Source organism: Physeter macrocephalus, chromosome 6 (genome assembly GCF_002837175.3).
Source record: "Physeter macrocephalus isolate SW-GA chromosome 6, ASM283717v5, whole genome shotgun sequence".
Classification (NCBI taxonomy): domain Eukaryota; kingdom Metazoa; phylum Chordata; class Mammalia; order Artiodactyla; family Physeteridae; genus Physeter; species Physeter macrocephalus.
In genome coordinates, this window is record NC_041219.1 from 94170144 (window position 1) to 94193691 (window position 23548).

A 23548-nucleotide genomic window follows, 5' to 3' on the forward strand; every position below is an offset into this window, starting at 1 on the left:
CAAAACAGAAATAACGTCAACTGATTGACACTGTCTCCTTGACTTTAGGAAAAACCTCCACCCAAACTATTTAATTTTGGCTTGATTCCCGAAGTTTGTCATCATCTCTTTTTAGTGAATCACCTCATGCTCTGTGGTTTTCTTTTTTGATCCAGCAAACCACAGGTCTCTCTTCAGAATTGCTTCTCAGTAATCTCTTCAAGGAGATCCCCAAGAGGCCCATAAATTCAATTTGGCATGCAAACATATTAAGAATCTAAGAATCCCCCTAACGCATGAAGTTTTTCCCCTAAGAAACAATTTTAAACTTCCCTCCTTCCATACGATTAATGCCATATTTGAAAGAAGCAAGCCTATTAATTTACAGCTTTGTTGGTTGCCCCTGGCAACCACCATTAGCCACTTTCTTCCCTCAGAGCCACGCATCCTTTACAACATCAGGAAATTGCATATAATTTTAATTGGCCTTATTACATCTCCCAAGGATGAAATGGAGTAAGAACCATGTACAGAGTGAAGAAATAAAACCAGGAGTGACAAGTTTTTATCCTCTTTAACTGCATAGAAACTTTATATTTTCAACTGGCAAGTCTATTGGAGGTTCCTTTGAGCAGTAAGATTGCATATTGAAAAGCAAACTGGCATTGCTAATAAAATATTCAAGGTTATGCAGAGACTAAAAACTGTCAATGAGGGATTTAATGGATCTTCAGCATTCTTTCATACTCCTAAAAATTTCTTCTTGCTTCAAAATAGAAATAATTCTATATTGAAGAAATACTAATGTACAGTCCTCATATTTTAGTAAAGAAAATGATAAAAGATTCTTGGAGACAGTATTTGGAGTCTGAGTCTCTTTACGGGTTCTGAGAGCGTTCACTTTCTGTCGGAGGTGGGACCGCCTTGTTTCAGTTTCAGCTAAATATTCCGACTGTTCAAGTGAGAAGACATCACGCAGCTCCGACAGCAGGGGCACTGCACCCTTTTATCCATGAGGTGGAGAGTTAATGCTTTTTAAAAGCAAAGTGTTAAAATTATATTTTTAGGATTACATCTTAAGGTCCTTTTAGAAACTGGATCTAGAATCACGATTATCCCACCATTACAGCCACAAGTAAACTTCGGGACATTCTTTCCATTTCAATAACCACTTGCAGTTTTTTGTCACAGCATTTATCAAATAAGATGCTCTAGAGGGAGAAACATATTGGCCCAGCTCATCTCTTCTTGCTCAGCCACGGATCATAAGTCACTAAGTAATTATTGCTTAGCTGTCGCATGTCAGGGGACTCCCATATTCCAATCAGCTGTGGTCCAGGGCAGATTCAGACAATTTGGTTAAAACCATGGCTCCCAGGTCCATCCCTTCAGTGGGAACTTTAAACATGAACGTTCCTCTTAGAAGGGACAATGGGTAGAAAAAATGCCATGAAACATTTAAAATAGCCCATAAGAGCAAAATACTGAAGTAGTTAATGGGGGAGTAACCACATTTGGATTATTCCACAAAGGGTAGAATCTCAGAGACAAAAAAATGGAGATATTTCATAGATGATATGGACAACTATATAGATACTTTAATTAGATGCCCTAAGACATATACATTTAGTTAGTGGGACTTTCTCTTTTAAGAAAACTCACATATGCCCTCCTGATACAATCTGAAGCAAGCATATAGACTTTCTTACTTAAATATATCCCTAGACTTTATTTATTTCTACTCCAAATGGCAACATTGCTAGAAAAATTTATAAAACTAATGCAATGGCATTGAAAACTATCTGTCTCTGCTGCTTGGCAATCATTTTCTTCATTTGTTCACTCAGATGAGCCAAAACACTTGCCTTCCTCAAGCCCAACATTCAATCGTGCTTCCTCACACCTATTTTTGAGTCCATCTAATCTCACTGTACTTTTGATCTCTTGCTCTCTACTACTTCCTTCATCTACCCCCAAAATTTATTAATTCAACTATTCTAATCTTAAAGTGTTATAAAACAGCCATAACAAATTAAATGCTAATGACTATGAGCCTTCCTCCTTATGAAGTGACTATCTCAGTAATTCACCAACACTGATATAAATCTTACAAGAAAGAACAACTAATAATACCAACTATATGTTGAATTTTGTCATTTTACTGAAATGTGTGAGGATTACAGAAGGTGTCATGCCATACAACATATAAATTTTCACTAAAAAAAACTCCATTAAACACATCTCTACCTCAGTCTCTTTCCTTGACCCCAGCCACTATATCTTGCCTGGAAATCCTCCCACTAGAAAGAACTGAGACCAACCCTTCCTCCCTCATTTATCTTTCAGAGTAAAACTTTTTTTTTTTTTTTTTTTTTTTTGCTTTACGCGGGCCTCTCACTGCCGTGGCCTCTCCCGTTGCGGAGCACAGGCTCCGGACGCGCAGGCTCAGCGGCCATGGCTCATGGGCCCTGCCGCTCCGCGGCATGTGGGGTCTTCCCGGACCCGGGCACGAACCCGTGTCCCCTAGCATCGGCAGGCGGGCTCTCAACCACTGCGCCACCAGGGAAGCTCCAGAGTAAAACTTTTTTGCTTCAGTATAAAACATAGCCCAGCCAAGCTGCAGCAGCTTCCTCTTAATCATCTTCTCAGAAAAATTCTTCCCATCTTGCAAAGATATTCTCATATGAGTTGCTAAGAGGATAAAATGCTCTCCATATCATTACCCAAAACCCTCCTCTGACCCCAGACACCAAAGGCCTATATCATATTTCTCTTTTGCACTGCCCAAGTTCCCCAAAGAATATAGGACCTCTGCCTCTGATTTTTAACCATGAACTCCTCCTTAATTCCCATGCAATGAAACTTTTCAACTCTCAATTGAAACTATTTTCTTGACCTTCACCAAAGATCTCTTAACTACCAAAGCCAATGGGTTTGTCTAATTTTCTTTTTTGTGTATCTTCTCAGAACCACTTAAAACCTTCCCTTTTGAACTCTTGCCTTGGGGATGTAATCATAAAAGCAGAGCGTGAAGTCAGATAATCCTTGGTGTGAATCCAACTTTGCCACTTAAAAACTGCATGGATGATCTGATTTAATAACCAAAACCTCCTCTTCTGTTCTGGAATTTGGCGACAGTGGGGTTGTTATAAAAATAAAGTTAGTTAAAGTCACCACACAGTGACTGAACCTAGTAGGAGCTAAGTCACCCCCTCCCCACCCCGCCCAGCACACTTGACAATCTTCTCTGTTCTCCTTTCTCCTTTTCACTCAGTGACCATTCTTTTATCTTTTACTGGTTTTGCCTCCTCTTATCTGCTACATGTTAACATATGTCAAAGTTAGTTAAGACCTTGTACTTTCCCCTCTTGTTCCTGTCCTCCTCCTCTTCTTCATCTTCTTGTTAGCCTCTCTCTCTCCCCCTCCCTCCATCCATTCATCCCTCCCTCTCTGTAGGTCTCTATGTGTGTGTCTCTGTGTATATCTCTGAAAACTCACCAACTCTATGGCTTTGACATATACAGCCCTAAACTTTCTCCTGTTACTCCTTCTTCTTTTAAAATCTCCTATGTCTAAAAATGAATCATCTTCTTACCTCTGAAAACAGCTCCTCTGCAGACAAACTTTTCTCTATAAATGTTCCACTGTTCTAGCAAGTAAAATTGTTCAACAACTTCCCAGTGCCTAGAAGACAAAGTCCACAGTCTTCTGGGTGTATCATGTTGAAGTCCTCTGCCATCAGCCTCCAACCTCAGCTGTTCCTCCACTGACCCTCAGAAACACCAAGTGAACCCCTGCTGCTCAGCCTTTGCTCTTGCAGGTCCTCTTGTATAGAATAATCTCTGCATTTCCTCCAACTTTAACTTCCATTCCAAGTCCCTTCAAAGACTAGACTATGTTCTGCCTCTCCCTTGATTCTTCTTCAGTTGTTCCAACTTTCCCCCTGAATGACTGCACTGGTTGTTGTTGATACCACATCTTTTGCACCTCACATGAGTTTCCTTACATAGTGTGGTAAAGGAAAAGATGGTTAATACTAAAAGAGAAGAAAAATGAAATATATATGAAGTCTCTCAGATATTCTAGTCACTGGGCTAGAAGCTTTCACGAATCCTCTCCATACTCCTAAGAGGTAGACACTATTGTTGCATGTGTAATTGTTCCAGGGCTAGGAGCCTCTCTGTTTGTCATATTTGGAAATCATTTGATGATACTCACTTTCTCATTTTTTGTTTCAAATTCCCAAGGTACTTGGGAGAGTCGATGCCTAAAATGTGTCATAACAGAATTATACAGCTACATATAAGCTATTTTCACTATGTTCTTCTTATTGAGGCTGTCACCATTTAGCCGAGCGAGACGATGGGTCTCTAACTTTAGTCCATAAAGCTGTCACTATGATCCTCATGGACAATTTACAGTGACATGCCCATAGGCATGTTAAGAAGAAGTACATAAAAATGTCATAGTCAAATACTTGGTGGAAATTTTTTCTGCTTTTTCTGTTGCTGTAATTTTAATGAGCACAGTGCAAGTTCTCATGTGGGACCTGCAATCCATTAGAGAAGGTTGCTGTATACACTATGTAGGTACTTGCCTGTCACAGAGTGATTTGCTGACAAAATGAAAATTATGCCTTATTTCTTCAACGTGACAAGAGGTAAAATGGTGCAAACATTTGTAAATGACTTACAAAATGATGCCATAACCCATTTACTCTGTTTTTTTCAAGTAAGGACCTCCCCAAACAGAAAGAGTCTGATTATCATGTGTTTTTGAACAACGGCAATACATTTACTAGCACAAAGGTAGGCAGAATTGTCTCAGAAGATGAGCTTCTCTCCTTATAACAGTGGGGACTCTGAAAAAAATGTGATATATAATTCTTTCACATTTATTTATTTATACATTTTGGCTTTATCTTAAAGAGATTTTGATAAAGTGACAAGAAGGTGGGTGTCAATAAGCCATTTGTTTATAAATGTATCTGTTATTCTAATTTCTTTCTAAACTGTAGATGCTCTGAATAAACTAAAATACATTCTTTCCTTCTTTAGTTCATACAACTGATTCCTCTGATCTGCAAAGTTGACAGAGGAAAATGTACAAAATACATTGACAATACAGTGAACAAAAAAAAAGCTGAAGAAAAGGCTTAAAAGCAGAATCCATATGAGTCTACAACAGCTTCATATTCACAACCGCAGTTTACTACAATAACTGCCTGTACATTACAGAAACCACTTGCCTGCTAAAGAAGAAACACTTTTTAGAAGGAATGTATCTATGTGGATTTTTTTGAAAATCACCATGACAACTTTTACTTCTTCAGTATATGAATTTAACTGCTTGAAACAATGTAAAGGAAGAAGTCTCCCGAAAATAAGATCCAGTGTTTGGTTCATCTTTAAATGGATAGTGGAGAAAAATAAAAAAACCCAAGAAAATGATTACATTGGTATTCACAGCATAGCAAAACTGATCCAGGTAATATCACCTACCAATGCCTTCCTGGGTAACACCTGGTGAAATAGCTTCCTATTGTGATTATAGAAGATCATGTTCAGCGAGAAAATACAGGTTTCAGATTTTGTCATACTGATTTGACTATCTCTTGTTGTATAAGTGAGCTTTCATTTTTTGACTAGAGGTTGCTGAGATTCTTAGCAAATATATTATTTTGAGCAAGTTAAATTATCCGATGTCTGATGTCAATAACAAGTATGATGATTGTTCCAGAAAAGAGCACCTCTATTTCCTACATCTCTATGTTGTTGGTTTTCTCCAAATTAAATATTGAATAAAAATAAATAAAGAAACACAGCTGCTCTCAAATGGCTTCTTATCAACATAACTGGAATGAAAGAAATGTTTCAGCGATGACTTATTTTTACATAGAATAACCTTGGTTAAATAAAATTTGAAAAACCAGTGAAATCCTGATATTGTGAACTGCAGCTTATATAGGCGCTGGACAGACCAGATTCAGTCACCAGTGCTGAAAATACAGACACCACTTAATGCAAAACAAGTCAGCTTCATGCAAGCTTTGTTATCCAATTTTATCCTGACATATAGTCTATATTTTTATTTTTAGATAAATAAACCAAGGAACAGAGAAATATATGGTTTCCCCCACAGTCACACAGCTTATCAATGGCAGAATTAGGCCCAGAGCCTAGATCTCTAAATACTTTGAATAGTGTTCTTCAGGTTGTCCTCAATAATTTAAATGCAATTGACATATTTTTGGACAAATCTTCAGTTTTCTAAACTGTCAGCTGGCCATACAGTTTCTAGCCTTTTATCCAAAACTCATAATCATAGCACTGACTTTTTACGGCAAATTTTCTCTCAGAACTTCTGTGACATTATCTGCCACCATATGCTAACTTAGAGGAGAAAATCTTTTACTCTTTCAGAGATACGAGTGGTGTATACACAAAGCAGTTTGTGTTTGGGGAGTTCACAAAGCAGTTATTCGATGATATCCCTTGTTTTCTCCTGAGACCACTTATTCCCCCTCCGTTCTGTCATTATCTTGTGTATTTGCAGATTATTTGCCTCCCACTAGAATTTCCTTAAGAACAAGGCTTATATCTCTGTCTTATTTAGGTATGACTCTCCAGAACTTCAGGACCATAACTGGCACATAGTAGGTCACCAAGAAATTTTTTATTGAATCAGTGATTCATTCAGAAGACACTCTTACCACCTTGGTAATTTAGACACACAGATTACTTTTCTAATGGGGTCAGGGAATCACACCACACAGCCACCGCCTTAGGTTTAACACTTCAAAATAAAATACAAATTTTTAAGCTACAGAAATGGAAGAGAACCATCATATAAAGTAATTTCCTTCAAAACTCCTAGGCACAAATAGGTCGAGGTCTCTGGCTTTCTCCCAGAGAGTCCGAGATAACTCATAGGCATAAGACTTTCTTTGATCAAGCTCTGGCCTCCTTTCCTGAACCCTGCACATAGGCACCTGCTCATGTCTGCTCTGTATATAACAGCTTGTGCCGGCCTTAAGTGCAACCCAAGCCTCACTTCATGCTCGGCTCATTAAACCTTCAGGTGACCTAAACGAGGCTGCTATTTCTCTATCCTTGAAACCATGATGTAGGCGCCACTTATAGCTCCACTTTCTGAAGGGAATTTTCCCCAAACGTCAAATTTGTGGCTTCCTTCTTGCCTTTGATTCCTGGATTAAGGAATCTGGAAAGGTAATATGTGTCATGCACAGAGTCTGAACCAGACTGCCGGGTTTAAATTGTGAGGATCCACCACTTATAGCTAAGGAAACGTGAGCAAGTTATAAAACCTCTCTGTATCTCAGTTTCTTCGTCTTCAAAACTGGGATAAGAATACAGCCTGTCCCATAAAGGTATTACGAAGACTTGAAATTGTGTGAAATATATGTGCTATATATATTTATATTTATACTTATTCACACACACATCACTCAGCACAGTTCCCGGCACATAGTGTTAGTTGTTGTTATCAGGCTGAATGGACGACCTGTTGTTCATTTTTCCACCTGTGTCATGTGCTTTTCCACAGATGTCGTCTGAGTATAAATCTATGTTAAAATACAAAAGAGACAGTCAAGCTCAAGTCCCTGCTATGTGCTAAAGTTGCCACACACTTTTTCAAAGCTGTATTCTAACACCCACAACTGCTATTAATATTCAAAAATTCCTTCCAACTCTCTGTGCAAGTAAGTGTAATTAAGACTTTAAAATACTTAATCTCTAGGAAAAAAGATTAAAATATAAGCTAAAATGTTAGTTTGACAAATGGGAAAGTTTTTATTGGAAACACGTTTCCCAATATGGTATAAACAGGTAGTTTGAGAACTGAGGTTTAAAAGGGGTGGCAATATCCTCATTCCCTGATCCTGGGGAAAAACTTAGTGGGGCATTTAAAAAAACAATTTTTTAATTTATTTAAAAATGCTTATGAATGTGTATATATGTATGTATCTTGTAATTCTACTTCTTACAGTTTGTCCTAAAATCCGGACTGCTACGAATTTAGATGTATGAATCACATTATGACTTTGTTTTAAACAATAAAAACCTGGAAACAAGCTGCTGACTAAAGAATGTCACTTGCCACGTGGTTCTACACAAATCAAGTCACTAGCCACTGCAGTTGCTGACCCTCAACACACCCTGAAAGGAGTCCACGGTGGAGATCAGGAATGAGGCACTCTGTGCTCTGGGAAAACTGGCAGAACAGTTCTTCAGATAGATATTTTCAGGAGAAAATTTGTATGAACCTGATTCTTGCATCTTCCCATACTTAAGAAAAGCACTAAAATCATTCATTAAGATATCTATTTCTCATGACTAGCAGTAACCTTCTACGGGCATGTGTGCATGGTTGCATGGACCCCCTTCACCAAGATCACATTTATACTGACCTCCCCACTTACCTCTTCAGAAAAGTTTCTGAGAGCTACCTGACAGGCTGTCTCGCAGGCTACAGTCCTCACTAAGACACTGAATAAACTCGTCTCACAGCTTTTACATTGTGTGTTTTCTTTCAGTCAACAAAGCCAAAAGTATAATAATAGGATATACAATTTTTGGATTAAACATGCGATAAATTGCTCTAAGAGTTTAATAATTAAATTGTATAAAATATTAAAGATGTGGAAATGATTATAACATACATGAAAAAACAGGAACAAGTACAGTAGGATAAAATTTTTGCTCAAAGATCATGTGTATATACCTTATATAAAGTAAATTTATATAGCACTCAATATGTTTCAGACACTGTTCTAAACACTTTACAAACATTAACTAATTTAATATTCATATCTACCCTATAAGAAGGTGTTATTATTGTTACCACTTTACAGGTGAGGAATATCGAGCACAGAGAGGGAAGCAAATCCTCCTGATGTCACACACTTAGGAATTGGACATGCCAGGATTTGAACTCAAGGGTTCTGCTCCAGAGTCCATGCTCTTATTCACTAAATTTTTTTCCTAAGATTGATTTTTGACTATCTATATTTTAAATTTTTCTACAGTGAATTTGTATTATTTTTAGGAAAACTGTTCCCAACAGCTAAATGTTTATTCTTCACCAAAGTGTGTATTTATTTTCATGGAAAAAAAGTCACAGGTATAAATAATCAGTAGAGATATAAAAAGTTTTTATTTAATACAGGTTTGTCTAATTTGAATTTTCCTGTCTCTACTTAACAAAATAAAAAGCTTCCTGCTAACTTTTTAAAATTTGTACCACAAATTTATACTTGCCTTATTCTAAGTTGCTTTCTATGTCAACAGTATGAATTTGAATCATACAATCATCTACCTATTATAAATAAAGTAATAAATATGTTAGTGAACCAGGTTTGATTTGCCTGATGTACAGCAGGCCAAACCGCTGAGATGCCTAGGTTTGCAGCTAAGAGAGGCTTTATTTTCAAGGCAGCCAAGCCAGGAGATAGGAGAACGAGTCTCAGATCTGCCTCCCTGAAAGCGAGGGGCTAGGGGTATTTATGGGATAAAGAATAAAGAAGTGGGGTTGTCCAAAGTGTGGGGAATGTGGGGAGTGTGGGGAAAAGGTGTGGTAATTGTCATTCTGTGCAGGTGTAACTAAGCTACAGGCCTCTACCTGTCCAAAAATAAAGGCGCTTAGCAAGACCTGAGGGCGGAGTTTTCAAGCCCCTGACTTCAAAAGGTCACTGAGTGGACTCTTGTGCATGCCCAGCTGGAGGGTCAGAGGTCCTATCCAGTCTTAACCTGCTCAGTTCAAACTAGACATAGCTGACTCCAAGTTCCTGGAAAACAACTCAGGCAAACGTCTTATTGTGTAGGCGATATGCCCTTTTGAGGACATGCAATTCTTTTGTAGCAACAATTAAAACAACCTTGATTAGTGAAGGCAGATGAAATGGATTTGTTTAATGATCACCCTTGATTTCATATGAAGCTCTCTGCTAAATATCTGAGTAGAGATAACACAGGTTAGCTTATGGTGTGGCTGGTCTGCAGACTACGCTCGTATTTGGGGGCATGGACTTTTTTGGAGAACAGGGCAAGTCTACCTCAACAGTTTTATTGTTATCTAAAATATCATTCATCACACAACCTAACTCATAAACTTAAAAGCTAATGGAAAATTGTGCTCCAAGTGATAACAGATACTTCTGATCTTTAAAACATATTTTGCAAAGAATTCCAAAGTTTCCCAATTCTATTTATGACATCTTTTGTGAAATATGACATATGGTTTTTAAGATAACCTCTCCATGCAGCTTTTCACAATTATCATAACCAATGCTTTGACACAGTTCGGTTGAATTTCAAAACTGATTGTTCATATATTCAGGGAGATTTGCAAGAAAATCAATTTCCAGATGATGGAAAAGAGCAGCCTTTCGAGAAGTCTCAATATGACCCCAAGGCGTTCTTCAAAGTCAAAGCATTTTAGTTTCCTCAGACATCTTTGAAAATTTACAAATTACCAGATAAATTATCCCTCTCTAACCCTTGATTAAAATTTACAGGCACAAAGATTCTTTCTAAATACAAATCTTTCAAAATAGGAAAATATCATTCTCAATATATGCTTTGGTACCCAGGGGATCTCCATTCAAATTGGTTCACCAAAGGTAAGACCTTCACGGTGTTTACAGCAAACATTAAAAATATGTCACTAGTTATTAGGGATGCCATTTTTCAACAAGTGCTTTGATTTGCTTCATTTCCTTTCACTTATGATTACAAAATTCCAAGAACATTTAAAATTATCTCACCCAAACTTAACGGTCATACTTGTCCTATATGAACTAACATTTACATCAGAATAGTTATGTTGCACTTTCACTGTTAACAGGATATTAAATGGGATTCTCCCTGTCTCACTTTTGGCTGGGACCTTAAACAGTAGGTACCAATCACTCCCAAATTTCAAGGTGGTGGTGTAATAAAAAAAAAATATATTGATCTTTGTCCCAGGTTCCAGACAAAAAGCTTCAGAAATTCTTGGGTTTCCTAAGTCTCTGTTTTCCATACAAGCCACTCTGGACGATCCCAAAGTTTATGCTTGTGAAGTGACGCATGGTGGTGAGAGGGAGGGGTGGGGTATGGCCAGGTAGCTTCTGGAAGGAAAGGCTGGTTGCCAGAGAAACCAACCACAGGATTAGAGGGTTAGAACTTTCAGCTTCATACCCCAACCTCCAGGGAGGGAAAGGGGACTAGAAATTGAGTTCTATAACGCTGCCAATGAATTACTCAATCATGCCTGTGAAATAAAACCTAGAGAATAACTCTTAACACTGAGGCTTGGAGATCTTTCTGGTTGGAGAACATACTGATGTGCTGGGTAGGTGATGTGCCTGGAGAGTGCATAGAAGCTCTGTGCTCAGGACTGTTCTAGAACTTGCTACTCTAAGTATCAATCTATCTGGCTGCTCATTTGTATCCTTTATAATAAAATAGTCTTTGTAAGTATAGTACTTTTCTGAGTTCTGTGTCATTCTAGTATATTTTCAAACCTGAAGGGGGATTGTGGAAACTCCTGAATTTGTAGCCAAGTTGGACGGAAGTGCAGGCAGCATTGGAATGGAGGACTTGCAGCTAGCATCTGAAATGAGAACAGTCATGTGGAACTCCGACCCTTAACCTGTAGGGTGTGTGCTAACTAGGGTAGTTAGGAATTGAATTGAATTGAATTGAATTGTAGGATGCCCAGTTGGTGTCAGAGACCTCTAAAGAAACCTTACAAAGGAGGTGATCAAGAACGTCTTCTACAACCCTCACCTGAATACCCACATCTGAGGCTGGAGAGACTGAGAGGAGAGGCTGGAAATTATAAGAGCTCTTGGTATTCCTGACAGTTAAGGAGTGATGTTCTTGAACAATAAGCCCTGGGAAAGCAGTATCAGAGAGATTCATATGTGTGTCTAGAACTAAGATGATATATTCAGCTGGTATGTGGTCTACACCTGAGAAATCTAACAAGGAAGAGACTCTGCCTGGCTACCTGACCCGACACCCTTGACCAGAGTGGTCCCTGCACTGGGGACAGGCCACAGTTGCAGAATGAGTTGAGCTAAAGTGTTTGTGACTCTTTGCCCTGGGTCAGGGATGGGCCACATTTCAGAGGGCCAACAAGAGTTTTCTTAGATTCTAGCCAATGGAGAGACCATTCTGGGAAATGAGGGTGGAACCAGAATTGATAGTCAAAGAGATCCACATCAAGGGAAATAGAAGGGAGAAATTCCCAGCTATGCTGCATGAGGATCTCCAAAGAACTCACAAAAGCACCCACGACTGCCTGGAGAGTGCCAGCAAAGCTGACCATGACAGTTACAGTTAATTATGACTTTTTCTACCCCTTACCTCTTGGCCCTTCCTTTGCTGGAGGAGCCAGAGGCAGCCTAGAAAATTGGGAAAAGAAATCAGAGTGCCAGGTGATGAAATAAGGCGGCCAACCATTGCATGCAGTCAGCCTGAAGCAGCCTGAGTCAGAAGGAAAGGGGCTTTCAGTAAGCACATTGGGAAGTTTGATTACTGCCCCTGACTGTACTGAGCCTACTTCAAGGGGGACTAGAAGTAGCCAAATGAATTTATTTTTACATAAAATATGCCAGAGAAGTCATGTGATATGGCCTTTATTTTATCAAAGGGGATTGGAAAGGGTGAACAACTCCCACAGAACCGTGCAAAAAAAAATGCCTCGAACATTTTGAAGAAAACGAATCATTCAATGAGATAAATATCTTCCTATAACTTTACCAGCATTGTTAATATTTACTGAGTTTTATTATGTGCCACACACATTAATCTACATGATCACTCTGTGAACTATGGTTACTATTATTTTCATCTTTATATTTGATAAGGAAACTGAAACTTGGGAAAATGAAGTAACTTACCAATATTCCACATCTATTTAGGGGTAGAGCTGGTATCTGAATCCAGATCGTTTTGACATCAGTGATGGTGCCATTAATTAATGTATCTTGTTAGCTTGCCAACTGAATGTAGGTTTTAAAAAACATATTGACAAAATGGATAATGCTGATTAAGTCCATATGATTTCTTTTAAAGTTGCTACTATATACTCAGGTTCAACTCTTTCTCCATTAACTTGAATAATAAATGGGGTGCATGTGGGACACGGCCATTCAGGGACTAATGCCCCCATATTGTCCCCATCTCTGTCTCACCATTGCTCCCATTCACACAGTTGTTAGTTACCATTTTATGCATCTCAACTTCTTTACCAGGATGATATGATTTGCATTGTCAAACAACTTGATCATGGAAAATCTAAATAATGCCCCTAAATGGTTACCTGATTTACCACTTGACAGGAGGGGAAATATGTAGTGAAAGAATACATAATGCTCAATTTTCCTCTTACAACATTAGCCCTGCCAGAGCCTAGTTTTACAATAATTTTTAATTATATTCCCTCAGGCTTCCAGTATATTTTATTATTCATTTCTTCTTGAGAAATGAAAAGAGGTTTGACATTTCTTGCATATATATATAGCATAGTTTTTGCTACTGTTGTTCATTAGAACAAATGTAGATATTATCTATTATCATCATCATCATTATTATTATTATCCTCCCTCCAGCATCATATTGCCATAGCTACTGTGAATTAGGGGGGAGGGTTTGCAACACCTCTGACATTCCACAGGATTTATCATATTTTGAGACTGCAAGTTCCCCTCAGGATATCAAGGGCATCCGTGTGTATGTCTACGTACATTTCTTTCACCATTCCAGAGATCCCCACCCTGAACTTTATATGCAGTCTGCGACACACTTGGGAATCCTTCAAAATGAATGACTCCACAGTATATAACACATAAAGGGATTATTATTGTTGTCTTCAATTATCTCAAGTCCCAAGGATCGTAATAAATGAAGGCTCAGGAATAATGAAATAATAAATTTTCATTTAGAAGAAGTAGCAATCTGAATATCCTTAATACATGCCATCACTCTCACTCCTAAACTTCCCAGAACATGGGTGATATTGCCCTTGAATGTCCTCAGGGTTGTCAGTAAGATTAAATCTTCACTCTTTACTGATGTAAATTCTTAACTCAAGGGAATATAAGACATTCTTTGTGAAACAAAAGGTGACAGTTTAAAAATGGTTTGAGAAATCACTCTTTAGAAATATATTATTAGCAAGAGATCTCTGAATGGTTCTCTTACCAGATTGATAGTTCCTTGAGATCATGTACCTAGCAAGTATGATGCCTCAAAATATGCTTGTGCCATCAATATTAGATTTGTTTTTAAAGGAGAGACAGAAACAGATTCAGAGAGACAGGGACAAAGGGCTGGGAGAGACAACCAGGAAAGAGATTCATCTACAAATCAACTTTTCAGTACCTAGAGTCTGCTAGGTAGACTGACCTGTTTTACATTCTGACCTGCTGTAGCTGCCATTTGGAAAGTCCCACCCAGCAAACAAAGACTGTGGTCTGTGTTCCCCAACTACCCAGCAGCTTGTCCCCTGCAGGCCTCCTAGCTTTCGAGTGGTGCCACCACACCTCACTTCCCTTCATTCTGCAGTAGAACTGTGAATTAATGATTGATGTGCCTTATCTGTCCCTCCACTCACCTGGTTAACCAAATATTGATGGTAGTTAACTTTTCTGTAACATTTGACAAATAAAACAAAGCTTTATTATTCACCGAGCATTGGTCATTATTTGCTCTGGAAATTTTTTTATTTGCAAGGTGGCAAAATCTTAAGTTAATTCTTTGGCCTTTCTTTCCAGCTGAAAAGCCCATTAACCCAGGCTTTCATTTCAAAGGAGGGCACAAATGATTATGTTTGATGTCACGTTTCTTAAATGGTTTGACTATATTTAAATTTTGTTTCAGTTTTCTTTGTTTTCAATAGTCTTAAAAATATTTTATAAATTTTGAACACGTTTTGATTAATCCTTAAAAATATTAAAAAATTAGGTATTTCCTAATATGAATCCCACAATAATAATTTGTAAAACTATAATCATTTATTTTTATTTAATTCTTCAAATTATATTCTGAATATGCATCGTGGGTAAAAATCATTTTTACGAGCAATTTGAAATTTTAGATTAATGATTTTGTAGAGTAATAAAAAAGTCATTATTTCATTCATGAATACATATAAACTTGTCTATTGGTACTCACACATAACATCACATGCAAAGAAATAAACACATGGATAGGGGCTAACCCAGGGATTCTTCAACCACCATTAAAATTAGGATGGAATTATTCATTGTTTAATATATATTTTCTAATACTGTCCATTCAAATATCAGTACTGTGCCAAGAGCTGTAAAGAATATAAAGACAAACATCATTAAATCATTAAATGCCACTCCTACGAAATACTGATTTGTTGTAATACTGTTTCTGAAAGTGTTATTTTTTACTGGAAAGAAACACCCCAAATGATGTGTGTTTATATCTCTTATGCTTTGAATGTTAATATGTTCACAGCCATTGACAGCTAGTGTGACAAATACACTTTGCACGGTTTTGGCCGATTGGTATTACTCTACCAAGCTAAAAATTTTCTTAACCAATGCGCATACTACCTTGTTAGGAGTTGAACATGCTTTGAAATATTTATTGTTAATTTAACTGTTTTGCCCTGTATTTGTGTGCAATGAAAACAGTTTTAATCCATAAGAGCTGAAAAAAAAAAGATTTGCAAGTGACATTACACACCAAAATTTGTCAGATTCTGCTAATACTGTTGTAGAAATGTATAGAAATGTGTATAGCCTTTAATGTATATAAAAGAAAAAAGCTGTAAATTAATGACCTAAATATCCTGTCAAAAAGTTATAAAACAGTAAAATAAATATGCATAAAATGGAAAAAGAAAATTAACATATGTTAGAGAAGAAATTAAAGAAATAGAAAACAAAGAAAAATTAGAGAGGATCAATACAGCCAAATGTTGGGTCTTTGGAATGTCTATAAAACTGATAATCCCTTGGAAAGACCAATCAAGAATAAAAGAGAAAAAGCAAAGGTAATAATGTTAGGAATAAAAAGGGACATCATTATAAAAATCTATAAATATTAACATTATAAGACTATTAGAACATTTATGATAATGAATTTGAAAATGTAAATAAAATTAATACACTTCCAGAACAGTACAACTAAACTGACATAAGGAAAAAAATTTTTCAAGTCTTATAACTACTAAAGAAATTAAATCTGTAATTAAAATTTTTTTCCCAACAAAATTTCAAGCCTAGACACTTTCATTGGGAAATACCACTAGCATTTAGAGAAAAAAAATAAAGCCATCTTTATACAAACTCTTCCAGAGAATAGGTAAAAAGGGAAATTTTCTCAACTTATTTTGGGTCAGCATAACCTTGATACTAAATTCTGATAAGAAATTGATGCAAAAGGAAAATTAGAAGTCAGTTTCGCCTGTGGACATAAACGCAAATATCCTAAACAAAATATCAGCCAACTATATCCAGTAATACATATAATGAATGGAACACTGATCAATTTGGGATTTTTCCCTGAAGGCCTAGCACTTTGGGTTTTATAGTCAATAATCATGTAAGGGATTGGAGACAAAGCCTATGGACTATGAAAATTAGCTAGTAAAACTATAGACTCCTGAACAAAGTAAGAATTTTGAAAAAGTAATGCCCTCTACAAAATAATGAACTAGAAAATGAAATGCACCCTACAGAAGAGAATGAGAGGAAAAAAGTGTACTTGTCTTGAATATGGATGGAGGTGAGGGATTTGGAGACTGAATTCACAATATTTGTGTGGTCAAAAAGAAACTCAAGCCGAGATACTGATATCAAGTAATCCAAGGTTGCTAGAGGCTATACTTATGCATGAAGCAAACTCAAATTCTCTTAGCAGTAAAGTACTTTAAATGCACAGCTCAAAAAATTCCATGGATTCTAAGTTCAAGTGTATATATTATACTAACATGAGGAAATAAACAACAAGAATACAGAAAGAGCAGGAAACAACAAAATCAGGCAAAAATTGTTGAAATTATATTCAGTATGTAATCTAACATAAAATAACTATGTTTAATGATATTTGAAGAAATTTTTTGCAAAGATTTTAAGATTATTAAAAATAAGTGAATAAACCACAGCAGATTTCCCCTCAAAAAACTAATAGAATTTTAGGAACCAAAAGGTATAATTATAAATGTGAAGAAAAATGAATAGGCTAAAAGGAAATTATATGTAGCTGAAAGGAGAATTAGTGAAATGGAATATAAATATGAAGACGTTACTCAGAGGTAGTAAAGAAACTTAATGTGGTCAGAGAACACTGCTTGCATGATACAGATTCTGTGAAGTTTTCTGAGACTTGTTTTACAGCTGACCTATTAAATGGCCAATTTTTGTAAATATTCCATGTGATTTGAGAATACTATATATTCTTACATTATTCAATGGAGTGATCTGTTTTCGTCCAGTAGATCAAGTATCTAATTATGTTGTTCACTTACATTTATTTTTGCGGTGTACTTATTTTTCCATGTCTCCTTTTACTTCTGTTAATCATTGTTCTCTGTATTTTGATGCTATGTTATTAGGTATGTGACAAAATACTCCTGGCAAGTTTAACATTTTTTGCTACATAGTATATGATCATCTCAATAGATACAGAATAATCATATCATAAAATTTAACACCCACTCATGGAAAAAAGGAAACAAATTCTTATCTAACTATGAATAAAAGAAAACTTTTTGTCTAACTAAGAAGATATCAAAAAGAAACAAAATCTTAAATCACTCATTGAAAATCAGAAGCAAGACATTTTCCCTTACCACTAAAATTTAATATTGTATTGGAGGTTCATGTCAATGCAATAACAGAGCAATAAGATATAAAATATGTAAGGATTGGAAGTGAAGAAATAAAACTGTCATTATTTACAGATCATAGGATTGTCTACAAAGCCAAGAAGAATGTACATATAAATTATTCAAATTATGAACAGGTTTTACCCAGTTTGCCAGATATAAGGACATTACATAAAACTTAAATGCATTCTTATACACTAACAAAAAAAAAAGTGTTAGAAAACTTAATTTCATAAAGCGAGACAGGATATTTAGAATAGTCACACAAAACAGAAAGAACCTAGACAGTGTTATTCTGGAGTTGGTATACACAGCTTGCAAAAACTCATTGTTAAATTTTCAAGAATTGTGCAAGCCAATTGTTAAGCAAAGCCATTGTTAAAAATTAAATTATATAAGTGTACAATTAAATACTCAGTTATGTTATTAAATTTTACAATTATTTGTATAGCTGATTCACTTTGTCATACAGCAGAAACTAACACACCACTGTAAAGCAATTATACTCCAATAAAGATGTTAAAAAAATTTTACAATTATCTATGACCTTGAGTTTATTTACATCTATTGTTTCTGTTTGGCGGGCATACTAAAATTATGTGCTACTTCACATCTCTTCCCAACTCTGCATTCACATTAGTAGCTTGAAATTGGCCATGGTAGGATAATTTACACCATGGAAATTAGCAAACTCTACAAATCATTCCCCTTCTCCCCTACCCCAGAAGGCCTATTGTTAAACATTTACCAGCATATCACTGAACCATGGAATAAATCTCTCAAAAGATGTTAAAGATCTTCATGGAGGATATTATAAAAGTTAATTTATTGAGTATCTACTGTGTACCAGGAACTATTCCAGGAACTAACTAAACAGACAAAAATCTGCTCTCATTTATATTATATCAAGGAGAAACAATATGTAATATGGGGTTAAACACTATGGGAGTAAAATAAGAGCATTGCAGGAGAGGACAGGGGTTTTAATTTTAAGTAGGCTGGACAGGGAATACCTCACTGAGAAGAAGAAAATTAAAGAACAGAATAAAGAGTGGAAAAAACTAAACAAATGGAAAAGAGCAACACATTCACATGTTACAACCCCAAATTCTGAAACATAGAATTTCACCACAAATTTATCTGTACATGGATTGTGGTACCAATAAAAATCCCAAAAGTTTTTGGTAGAACTTGATAATCTAATTCAAAAATTTACAAGAAAAAGCAAAGGTCCAAGAATAGCCAAGATTTCTGATGAAGAGCAAGGTTGAGAACTTTTACTTTATTAATAATTTATTATAAAGTTATAGTAACTAAGTCTCCCACTATTACTGTGTTAGTGTCGATTTCCCCTTTTATGACTGTTAGCATTTGCTTATGTATTGAGGTGCTCCTATTTTGGGTGCATATATATTTATAATGGTTATATCTTTTTCTTGGATTGATCCCTTGATCATTATGTAGTGTCCTTCCTTGTCTCTTGTAAGAGTCTTCATTTTAAAGTCTATCTTATCTGATATGAGTATTGCTAACCCAGCTTTCTTTTGATTTCCATTTGCATGGGATACCTTTTTCCATCCCCTAATGTTCAGTCTGTATGTGTCCCTAGGTCTGAAGTGGGTCTCTTGTAGACAGCATATATATGGGTCTTGTTTCTGTATCCACTCAGCCAGTCTGTGTCTTTTGGTTGGAGCATTTTTTCTTGGATTGATCCCTTGATCATTATGTAGTGTCCTTCCTTGTCTCTTGTAAGAGTCTTCATTTTAAAGTCTATCTTATCTGATATGAGTATTGCTAACCCAACTTTCTTTTGATTTCCATTTGCATGGGATCCCTTTTTCCATTCCCTAATGTTCAGTCTGTATGTGTCCCTAGGTCTGAATTGGGTCTCTTGTAGACAGCATATATATGGGTCTTGTTTCTGTATCCACTCAGCCAGTCTGTGTCTTTTGGTTGGAGCATTTAATCCATTCACGTTTAAGGTAATTATCAATATGTATGTTCCTATTACTATTTTCTTAACTGTTTTGGGTTTGTTTTTGCAGGTCTTTTTCTTCTCTTGTGTTGCCCACTTAGAGAATTAGTTCCTTTAGCATTTCTTATAGAGCTGGTTTGGTGGTGCTGAATTCTCTTAACTTTTGCTTGTCTGTAAACCTTGATTTCTCCATTGAATCTGAATGAGATCCTTGCTGGGTAGGGTAATCTTGGCTGTAGCTTTTCCCCTTTCATCACTTTAAATATATCCTGCCACTACCTTCTGGCCTGCAGCATTTCTGCTGAAAAATCAACTGATAAACATATGGGGATTCCCTCGTATGTTATTTGTTGCTTTTCCCTTGGTGCTTTTAAAATTTTTTCTTTGAATTTAATTTTTGTTAGTTTGATTAATATGTGTCTTGGCACATTTCTCCTTTGTTTATCCTGTATGGGACTCTCTGCACTTCCTGGAATTGATTGACTATTTCCTTTCCCATGTTAGGGAAGTTTTTTCACTATAATCTCTTCAAATATTTTCTCAGACACTTTCTCTTTCTCTTCTTTTTTCTGGAACCCCTATAATTCGAATGTTGGTGCATTTATTGTTGTCCCAGAGGTCTCTGAGACTGTATTCAATTCTTTTCATTCTTTTTTGTTTATTATGCTCTGCTGAAGTTATTTCCACCATTCTATCTTCTAGCTCACTTATCCGTTTTTCTGCTTCAGTTATTCTGCTGTTGATTCCTTCTACAGTATTTTTAATTTCAGTTATTATGTTGTTCATCACTGTTTGTTTGTTCTATAGTTCTTTGAGGTCCTTGTAATGTTTCTTATATTTTCTCCATTCTATTTCCAATATATTGCATCATGTTTACTCTCATTACTCTGAGTTCTTTTTCAGGTAGATTGCCTATTCCCTCTTCATTTGTTTGGTATGGTGGGTTTTAACAAGCTCCTTCATCTGCAGGATATTTCTCTGTCTTGTCATTTTGTTTAATCTGCTGTGTTTGGGGTCCCCTTTTCACAGGCTGCAGTTTCATAGTTCCTCTTACTTTTGGTGTCTGCCCGCAGTGGGTGAGGTTGGTCCAGTGGCTTGTGTAGGCTTCCTGGCGGGGGGGACTGGTGTCTGCATGCCAGTGGTTAGACCTGGATCTTGTCCCTCTAATGGGCAGAATCATGTGTGTTTGGGGGTGTCTGTGAGCTTAGTATGAGTTTAGTCAGCCTTTCTGATAATGGATGGGGTTGTGTCTTGCGAGTTGTTTGTCACAGGGTGTCAAGCACTGGAGCTTGCTGGCTGTTGGGTGGAGCCAGATCTTAGTGTTGAGATGGAGACGTCTAGGAGAGCTCTTGCCGATTAATATTCCCTGGGGCCAGGAGTTCTCTGGTGGTCCAACCTCCTGGACCCAGCTCTGCCACCTCAGAGGCTCAAGCCTGACCCCTGGCCAGAGTACCAACACCCTGAAAGCCACACGGTGCAGAAAAAAAGTAAAAAGAAAGACAGAAAATCAACAGACAAACAAAACCTCAAGACAAATGGTAAATAAAAAACCAAACAGGCAAAAACACACAAGGAAACACACACACATACAAAAACAGGGGGAAAAAAGAGAAAACAAAAAAGAAGACAGCAAAATATAAACGACACCAAAAACAAACACAAACAATAAAAACTAAACTAACAAAAACAAAGAACAAATTGAAAGCAGAAATCAAAGTTTAAAAAAAGGCAAAGAAAGCATAAAACCAACACACAAAAATGATTAAGAAAAGATAAAAACAAAACAAAACAGAGAAGAAAGCAAAAGGAAAAAACAAAACAACAAAAAAGTGAAGTAAAAATAGAAAATATAATTTAAAAAGATAAAGAGAGAGGAGAGAAGATGGCAGAAGAGTAAGATGCAGAGATCACCTTCCTCCCCACAGATACATCAGAAATACATCTACACGTGGAACTGCTCCTATAGAACACCCACTGAACACTGGCAGAAGACCTCAGACCTTCCAAAAGGCAAGAAACTCCCCATGTACCTGGTTAGGGCAAAAAAAAAAGAATAAAGAGAGACAAAAGAATAGGGACGGGTCCTGCACCAGTGGGAGGGAGCTGTGAAGGAGGAAAGGTTTCCACACACTAGAAGCCCCTTCACGGGTGGAGACTGGCGTGGAGCTGCCAAAGAGACAAGAGACTTTTCTTGCCTCATTGTTTCCTGGTGTGCAAGGAGAGGATTAAGCGTGCTGCTTAAAGGAGCTCCAGAAATGGGCGTGAGCCACGGCTATCATCACGGACACGAGAAACGGGCATGAGACGCTAAGGCTGATGCTGCCGCCACCAAGAAGCCTGTGTGCGAGCATAGGTCACTCTCCACACCTCCCGTCCCGGGAGCCTGTGCAGCCCGCCACTGTCAGGGTCCCGGGATCCACGGACAACTTTCCTGGGAGAACGCACGGCACACCTCAGCCTGGTGCAATGTCACGCCGGCCTCTGCCACCACTTGCTCGCCCTGCACTCCATTCCCCTCCCTACTCCCGGCGTGAGTCAGCCAGAGTCCCTGAATCAGCTGCTCCTTTAACCCTGTCTTGTCTGAGCAAAGAACAGACGCCCTCAGGCAACCCATATGCAGAGGCGGGGCCAAATCCAAAGCTGAACCCCAGAAGCTGTGCGAACAAGGACAAGAAAGGGAAATCACTCGCAGCAGCCTCAGAAGCAGCGGATTAAAGCTCCACAATCAACTTGATGTACCTGCATCTGTGGAATACCTGAATAGACAACGAATCATCCCAAATTGAGGAGGTGGACTTTGGGAGCAAGATACATTATTTTTTTTCCCTTTTTTTCTTTTTGTGAGTGTGTATGTGTATGCTTGTGTGTGAGATTTTTGTCTGTATAGCTTTGCTTTCACCATTTGCCCTAGCCTTCTGACTGTCCCTTTTTTTTTTTTTTACTTTTTAAAATTTTTCTTCTTAATAATTATTTTTTATTTCAGTAACTTTATTTTATTTTATCCTACTTTATTTTATCCTCTTTCCTTCTTTCTTTCTTTCTTTCTTGCTTTCTTGCTTTCTTGCTTTTTCTCCCTTTTATTGGGAACCGTGTGGATTAAAGGCTCTTGGTGCTCCAGCCAGGCGTCAGGGCTGTGTCTCTGAGGTGGGAAAACCAACTTTAGGACACTGGTCCACAAGAGACCTCCCAGCTCCACGTAATATCAAAAGGCAAAAATCTCCCAGAAATCTCTATCTCAACACCAACCCCCAGCTTCACTAAACGACCAGCAAGCTATAGTGCTGGACACCTTGTGCCTAACAACTAGCAAGACAGGACCACAGCCCCATCCATTAGCAGAGAGGCTGCCTAAAATCATAATAAGGCTACAGACACCCCAAAACACACCACCAGACGTGGACCTGACCATCAGAAAGACAAGATCCAGCCTCATCCACCAGAACACAGGCACTAGTCCCCTCACCAGGAAACCTACTCAACCCACTGAACCAACCTTAGCCACTGGGGACAGACGCCAAAAACAACGGGAACTACGAACCTGTAGACTGCAAAAAGGAGACCCCAAACACAGTAAGATAAGCAAAATGAAGAGACAGAAAAACACACAGCAGATGAAGGAGCAAGGTAAAAACCCACCAGACCTAACAAATGAAGAGGAAATAGGCAGTCTACCTGAAAAAGAATTCAGAATAATGATAGTAAAGATGATCCAAAATC

The 23548-nt window shown here is 37.4% G+C and overlaps 1 protein-coding gene across 17 annotated transcripts in view; it reads right to left on the reverse strand.

Moving 5' to 3' along the window:
* TMEM117 (transmembrane protein 117) overlaps positions 1 to 23548 on the reverse strand; it is a 555808-nt gene that overhangs the window by 349047 nt on the left and 183213 nt on the right. The window lies entirely within an intron of this gene.